We start from the raw sequence: 8,206 nt of genomic DNA on the forward strand, positions 1-8,206 counted from the left end.
ATAACAAACACCTTCTTATTTATAAAAAACCCAATTCATGAGAAAACACTAAATGATTTTGGGCGTCATTCCTTAACCACAATATTGACTAGTTAAGTGGTGACGAATAGGCAAAACTGATTTTTTTTAGTTATCCTTAAATTGGGTGAATGGGAAAATTTAGGATCATTCTAATCTATTAAAGAAGACCTACGATTCGCCCATATATTTCACCAAAACACACAGTCTGGGTTTTCCGCTAATTTTAATACTCAAGTGTATTCCATTGGTAAAACATTGTTGGCAAGGAAATTTGTTTCGTTGAAGTAACTGCTGACTCTTGGCATTGAAACAGAAAGGAAAGCAGGGATATGAATAAATCGAGAACAAAGCAAACATTATGAAATATTATGAGAACATATAAACATTGAGAAACTAAACCTGCTCAATCTTTGTAACAAAGTTTACACTACACAGACCAGTTAGACTGCGCTCTTCTCATGGCTATCGAAGTTGTTATAATTACAGAGGATAAAACAACACGTTTCGAAGATTAGATCTTACCTCTTCTTCAGATGTCAAATGTTTCAATACTATTTGTGCTTGCTTAACCCTAAGTATTAAGCCTTTTTACACCTGAAGAAGGGGTAGGGTCCTATCCCCGAAACGTAAAGCGCTCTCCTTTGTGGCACAAACTACGGCAATCGTGCTATTTTCCTTTCGAGTCAAAAATTATCAATGTTAAATTTTAAAGGACATATTTTTAGAACTGCAAACATACAACTGCTATTGCATATTGTATCCGTTGTCCTTTATAAGCGTGGAACGTCAGAAACGTCATGATTCCAACTCAAACACATGTGAAACGTCCTGTAAAAACTACGCGTACATCTCTGGTGGAACGCCAACCATGACAACAATCCGGTTAATTGTACATGAATATTGCAAGACACTCTAGGCCAGTTTTTATACTCGTTACTAGTTTCTGATTTATGTACATCGCTCATTGCGTTTGTCGTACTCGTGTACAGACTTACGGCATCAGTTTCAGAAACGTCAAAGTCACGAAAAAGACTAAATAAGCTTCCCACGCAGCACGTATTTTTAAAATTCAGCCAAACATTTGCTCAAGGAAGCGTTTTGCGTCATCCACTGATTCTCGGGTCTACCATGTTTAATGTATTACTGCCTTGTAGCTTTTCTTTGTCGACGAGCCAATTTCAAATGCACGATCTGGCTTGGATTCATTTCAATTCAGCATACAGTACGCTCTTTTGACATTAATCCAAACTTGAGCTGGTGTTGTCCAACATTTAACATCAAACTAGCAAAGAAAGTAACACGTCAATTGTACAAAAAGCACTGGATTATTTGAAGCCACTATAAAATATAAGATTTTACACTAAGATTTTTCTCGACTTGAGGATTTACTATTAATGTCAACGACCATATTTTTAATTCACTCCAAACCAAACTAGAGTTCAGAGGAAAGCTTGCAATCTGACCTTGGATTGTACTATTTCAATGTGACAAACCTAACGACGACAACAGTAATATAATTTCACAAAAAAAAGCAACAAAAGAAACGACCTTTACTTTATTTTATGGACTCTATTTCGAATAGAGTTGTCCACCTTGTCGTTTTTACAATTTAAACGACTATTTTATATGAGGGTTAATAGTTCTGAGCTCACCGCCACGGACAAATAAAATAACGATATCTTATCGTTAGTTTCTACACGAAACTCCCCCTACTAAAAGGTCGAGTACAAGTGCCGTAAGTGTTGTGGTGCCGCTCCTTAGCTGTTAGGTACACGTCATCTGCATACGACTGTAACATTTACAGAAGCTGCTCTCTTCATGGTGTCTTACTGTGAGGATTGTTACGATTGTACCATAATTGCTTTCAATATTACAACACTATCAAAGTGGAAGAATAAAACGGTTAGTCCGTTAATTCACTTCGAATATACACAAAATGTAATTGTACCATTTGCAACATGGTATCTGATATAATATACATCTTCATAACTTCAAAAAATGTTATTACATTTAAAAAAAAGCAAATGTTATATTCCATTTCCACAAAATAGTGTTATAAATAAAATATAGTGAATAATTTATTTAAGTACAGCCTGTTTAGTTTTCGGATACATAAGGAATACTCAGAACAACACTAAGTAAATGGATGACCTACATTTTTAAATATATTTACATTGATACACGATTCCAAAAATTTACTTTTGTAATATGCATGACGAAGATAACCTTTCTATTGATAGGCATCACAAAATATAACGTTATACAATATTAGTCTTCTGATTTTTAAATGTGGTGATTCAAGTTCAAAAATATTATATAGTGTTTATAAAAGTCTAAAATTCCTTTAGGGCCCGTGTAACGGATTTAAAACAAATACTTATTGTGGTCACGAAAGCAGAAGGATATTATTGATTTAGAAAAAGGAAAGGAATTTTAAACTGATAGTTTCAAAAATAGTACTTTAAGTTGAATTGGCGATGTATTTAATATTTTTGTGTACAAAGTTGGTCTTATAGGCATTGAGTTTAAAGTTGAAAGCTTTTCTCGAAGGGGGTGAGAGACCGAGAACCAGACCTCATATGTTTTAAACTTAATTTGACATACTTAGCTTCGAAAGGATATTTGTTATAAAGAATGGGTTTTCCCACAGAAATGAACCTCTGATAACTTGTTCAAGAGTTCAGAAGAATACGTAATAAGGGATTAAATACGAATTAACGCACAATGTAGATATGATTGTCTCGAGACCGAAAACAATGAACCATGCTGATACTGCATGTACAGATAACAACTTCATCTCATATCAGAAAAATAATAGTGAAGAGCTTGATTCATTCTTTTATCTTGACAATAAATCAATTTTTTTATTGAGAAACCAAAAGCTGAATGGCATCATTCACTAGCCACTATCTGACTAGTGTCGGCGATTGAGCAAAATGAGAAACAATATTTTCGGTTGTCCTTAAATTGGAGGAATGGCAAAATTCAGGACTACGCATTTTACTTATCGGTTGGGAAAGGCACATAAGACCTACGATTCGTCAAATATTTCACCATTCTGGTTCTTTCGGAATATTTTCAAATTTAGTACATAGGCCTACCATTGGTAAAACAATTTTTACTTGGAAATTTGTTTTATGGAAACCGAGAGGGAGAGGAAGAATCCCATGTCACTAGCCCAGCCATGTTGGGATTCGTATAGACAATTATGCCACGATTTAGTAGGCCTACTCATTTTGTGCTAATTTTAACAGCAGTATCAGAATTTGTACCCAACACATAAAAAGAGATTTAAAAAAACGTAATAGCCATTCCATAGACATGCCCTACCGGCCATCTTAATATTTCGTGAAATCAATTATGCCACGATTTAGTAGGCCTACTCATTTTGTGCTAATTTTAACAGCAGTATCAGAATTTGTACCCAACACATAAAAAGAGATTTAAAAAAACGTAATAGCCACTCCAGCGACATGCCCTACCGGCTACCTTAGAATTTCGTAAAATCAATTAATTATGCTACGGTTTAGTACTTATTTAGTACTAATTTTAACAGCAGTATCAGAATTTGTACCCAACACATAAAAAGTTATTAACAAAAATGTAATAGCCATTCCAGCGACATGCCAGCCCGTACACGCTTAACTCGGGAATAAAGCAAACAACTCAAACATGATGACAACTAAGAAACATCGAAAACGTATGATTTTCGACACCGCGACGTCTCATCATGTGTAACGAAGTTGTTCATAGTTTCGCCAGAATACGCCGATAATTCTGAGAGTCCTCAAAACGGGAATGTTGTTACGACTTACAAGATTTGTATGGACAGATTTGTTAGTGATTACCAATACAACACCAGAAAATAATTATTCCAGTGTCCCTCACTCTGTTTCTATATTCAACTCCATCATTACAACCGTGTACTATTGCTATGCTGTCCTATTTACAGTACGTATGGTATATTCAGTCATAGTACAAGAACTGAGAGGCAATAATTTGTATTGCAAAAGCACAGAGCCTAGTTATTTTTTGTGAAATCTTAACAGTAATTTCCCTTTAGAAAAAAAATTATGACAACCGCGATAGTATGGTTAAGGGATTTAAAATATTTAACGATACTTTTTTCCCAGATCACACTTTTCTTAGCTTGATACTTAAAACCAATCGCCAGTCACATAAATAATAGTTATAATAATAATAGTAGCATCAGACTACGAGACTAAATAGAAAAGTTACAAATTTCAGCCAAATAATCGGCTAGTATCCCATTGTAGTCTGTGTTAGTGTGATGTCTAATTGTGATCCTCGTACTTTTGATTTGTGCTGTGCAGTGACAACGCCTGGACTAGACTCCAAACAGCTTTTATGGATGTTTGAACCCTTTTCTTTCCCTTCTTTCCTTCTTTATGTTCTTTATTTTTGTATGTATTAATCCCTCCCCTACCTGACGAAGAGGATAGATTCCAATCCTCGAAAAGTTGTGTTTTATATATTATATGATATTTAACGTTGGAAAATGTCCGAAAACCTGTTATCGTTTCAAATAATCGGTCTGTATATCGAGTGCTGACGCTGATTTAACATTTATTTACGTGTGTGACGATTATTTTTAAGTGTGCCAAGCTAAGAAAATCGTAATATGAAAAAATACTATTTCCTATTTTTAATCCTTTTGATACCATCCCTATTCGACCACACCAAAACTAACGCTCTAACGGTTGACGATCGATCTCTTAGGGGAAATACCTCTATCGTTGGAAGAAAAACAAGATGTTTAAACAATGAAAATCGACTCAGCTACTATGACTTGTGGAGTGAGCAGCGATCGCTAGCGTGTACGACGTAGTGGCGACTGTGACGTGTAACAAGGGCAGAATTTGTCGCGGCGCTACCTGCGGCACCGGCCTTGGCGTACCGACAATAATTGCGGCTATGACAGCACTGACAGCGTACACCTGCCGCCGGACAGTGGACTGCCGTGCATAAGAACTAAGCAGCACAGCGACCGTCACCTACTTCCCACTCCTCCCCTCCCGGGCGCGGGGAGTCGGAACTGGCCGAGACTTGGGGAGGGCGCGAAGCGGAAATTATTACATCGCGTTCGTTACGCGTTTACAGTGATAATAATGTCGCTTGCAGCGGGACAGTCCGGGTAGAGAATTTTGTCGCCAACATTCACACTGGAAATGTGTATCTGAAATGAAAATCTATGCATTAAATTGCAATATTACATTACATACAGCTATACTCACCTATATTGTTCTATGTAATTACCAGTTAGTTATTGCTGTAATAATAAAAGTTCTATAAAGAAGACTATTAAAAAGAAGTAAACACAGTAGAATGTTGTTTGAAATAAAACGCAACAAATATTATCGCCTATCAAAACAAGTTTAATCCCTGGTAATGTATAGTTTAGTACACAGCTGAATACAACTTGCAATTATTACTGGGAAATAGTAAATATTTGATGGATTTTACTTGAATTACAGATAACATCATTAACATATTTAAGAGCTAAATTGTTAGCTGATCGTTAATGAAGTCTTTCACTCGAGGGGCTGGAACATTTTCACTTCTGTCTGTCTGTCTGTCTGTCCGCACGACCTATCGTCTCAAGAATGAGTTGACCTGAAGACTGGAAGTATTGCATAAAGCTTCATTTCTATAAAAGCAACATTTGAAGTCGATGATGTACATGCCAATCCATTACTTTGGCTGAACGTTAGCGAACGTTTTTATATTGGTCTTATGGGAAACAATAATGGCAAGGAAAAAATCGAAAAATAGATTAATTTATAAAAAACTGATTACAATCATATGACATTTTAATTTATAACATAGTAACACATGTAATGTAATAGAACCAATTATAGATTAGAAATTTTGCACGCAACCGTAAAAGGTTTTTTGGTGATGCGTACTCCTTCCTTGTTTCATTAAACAATTTAAATTCCAAGCTTAATATTCATCCTAAAACATGTTATAATATAGAGTAATATAGGCTAAAATCAATGCTATACTTGTATATAGTATTATATTGCTCAGTTTCAAGTAACTTATGTAGGGAACGGTATCTTCTTAAAATCATGCTTTTTTTCTATCCATCCGTGTGATAATACTTCATACAAAAATCGAAACATAAAATAATCATACAAAATATCATAGAGAATCGAAACATAGATTAATTTTAGTTCAAGTAAAAAAGTTACTGAATTTGGAGTCAATAATTTAAATGGAAACAAAGTACCAAGTACACTTTTTTACGTTCATGGGTAATAAACAAGTTAGTAAACAAAACAAGTACAATCCTATATAATTTTATAGGATTTTATCAAACCACAAAGTACATATAACTAACTCATGTATAACTAACTTTTTGGATTGGTTAGTAAGATGAAGTTCTGTCGGTCCTTCGACACTCTAACGTATCAGTTAATTCCAACTGAAACCTGTATACCTAAAGGGTAATTAAAAAACCTATTAATTGTTTAATGAACCAAACAAGTTCCCAAGGCAAACCGACTACAGTGCCACCAAATATTTAGGATAGAGCTCGTAAAGAATTTTACAACGTTTTTACAACTCGCGTATCATTGCTCTATGGTGGATCGGGATGGGGAATGGGGAACCTTCATTAGGGCCACACTGAATTTATTCACATTACCTAAGTTTAATACCTTCAACAGTGATATAGTTTATTTCCCATTTTATACATTATTTAGAAGTTTCAGGACAGGTTAAAGACCAGATCAGCTTTGTGTGATACTCAAAAATTTTGGTTTTGCGGCGATATTTTTTTTAATAGGAAACTTACTAACAAATACTGTTTAATATCGTTTCATAGAACAGACACACAAGTACATTTTTAAGATAGAAAAATGCACTATTATCGTTACTACACCGACTAGATCCGGATGACATAAACTATAATTTTTTGGAAGACTATAATAATTTCCACTGTCCCAACGCGAAATAACGGGATGGCCTAAATACAAGAAAGTAAAAGTTGAAGCAAACAGTTTGCAGCTAGAAACACTAAAGCGGCTGCTACACCGCATTAAATATTGTGTCAGCTGTTCCCCTCTTTATACACTACCAGTATACACAACGACTATACACCTCCCCCCCCCCCCCGCCACACGGCCAGCTACCGAGTGTATATCCGTAAAGATCGCGCTCGTAGAACGTACAACTACAATTCGGTCATGTTGTACAGACTCATTTAATTTGATCGAATCCTATTTGCCACGTGAAACTAAATTACAGAATTATATTTCTACAATCCAAGTGTATTTGGTTAAATCCGTACAGAAGCAGTAGTAGAGCATCTGAAAGAAGAAACAGGAAGAGAGAAGAATGCACAAAAAGAAATACAAGACAAGGGAATTTTCATTGGAGAATGTCTGGTGATCTAAATTATGATGAACGTCTGTGGAAGAGAACAATCCAAGACCGTAATACGAACCGTATTGATTTAAAACAAAACCAAACACACAGTAGAACGTACAACTACCATTCGGTCATGTTGTACAGACCCATTTACATTGATCGAATCCTTTTTGTCCCATGAAACTTAAGTAGTGATCCTTAGGACTGACTATTAATTATTAAATTACAGAATATGTACAATCTAAATGGGTTTGCCCGTAAAGAAGAAGTAGTAGAGTATCTGAAAGAAGAGGGAAGAACGTACAAAAAGACATACAAGAAAAGGGAATGTTTATTGCAAAATGTCTGGTGATCTAAATATTATGATGAACGACTGTGGAAGAGAACAATCCAAGACCGTAATACGAACCGTATTGATTTAAAACAAAACCAAACACACAGTAGAACGTACAACTACCATTCGGTCATGTTGTACAGACCCATTTACATTGATCGAATCCTTTTTGTCCCATGAAACTTAACTAGTGATCCTTTGGACTGACTATTAATTATTAAATTACAGAATATGTACAATCTAAATGGGTTTGCCCGTAAAGAAGAAGTAGTAGAGTATCTGAAAGAAGAGGGAAGAACGTACAAAAAGACATACAAGAAAAGGGAATGTTTATTGCAAAATGTCTGGTGATCTAAATATTATGATGAACGACTGTGGAAGAAAAGAGTCCAATACCGTAAAACGAGCCGAATTGATTTAAAACAACGCGAAACAGGCGAAGGAAAATGTTAAACT

General features: G+C 35.3%; 1 protein-coding gene across 7 annotated transcripts in view; it reads right to left on the reverse strand.

Moving 5' to 3' along the window:
• LOC124360069 (dystrophin, isoforms A/C/F/G/H-like) overlaps positions 1-8,206 on the reverse strand; it is a 1,186,422-nt gene that overhangs the window by 873,109 nt on the left and 305,107 nt on the right. The gene's annotated exons all lie outside the window — the stretch shown is intronic.

This window comes from Homalodisca vitripennis, chromosome 4, assembly GCF_021130785.1.
Source record: "Homalodisca vitripennis isolate AUS2020 chromosome 4, UT_GWSS_2.1, whole genome shotgun sequence".
NCBI lineage: Eukaryota > Metazoa > Arthropoda > Insecta > Hemiptera > Cicadellidae > Homalodisca > Homalodisca vitripennis.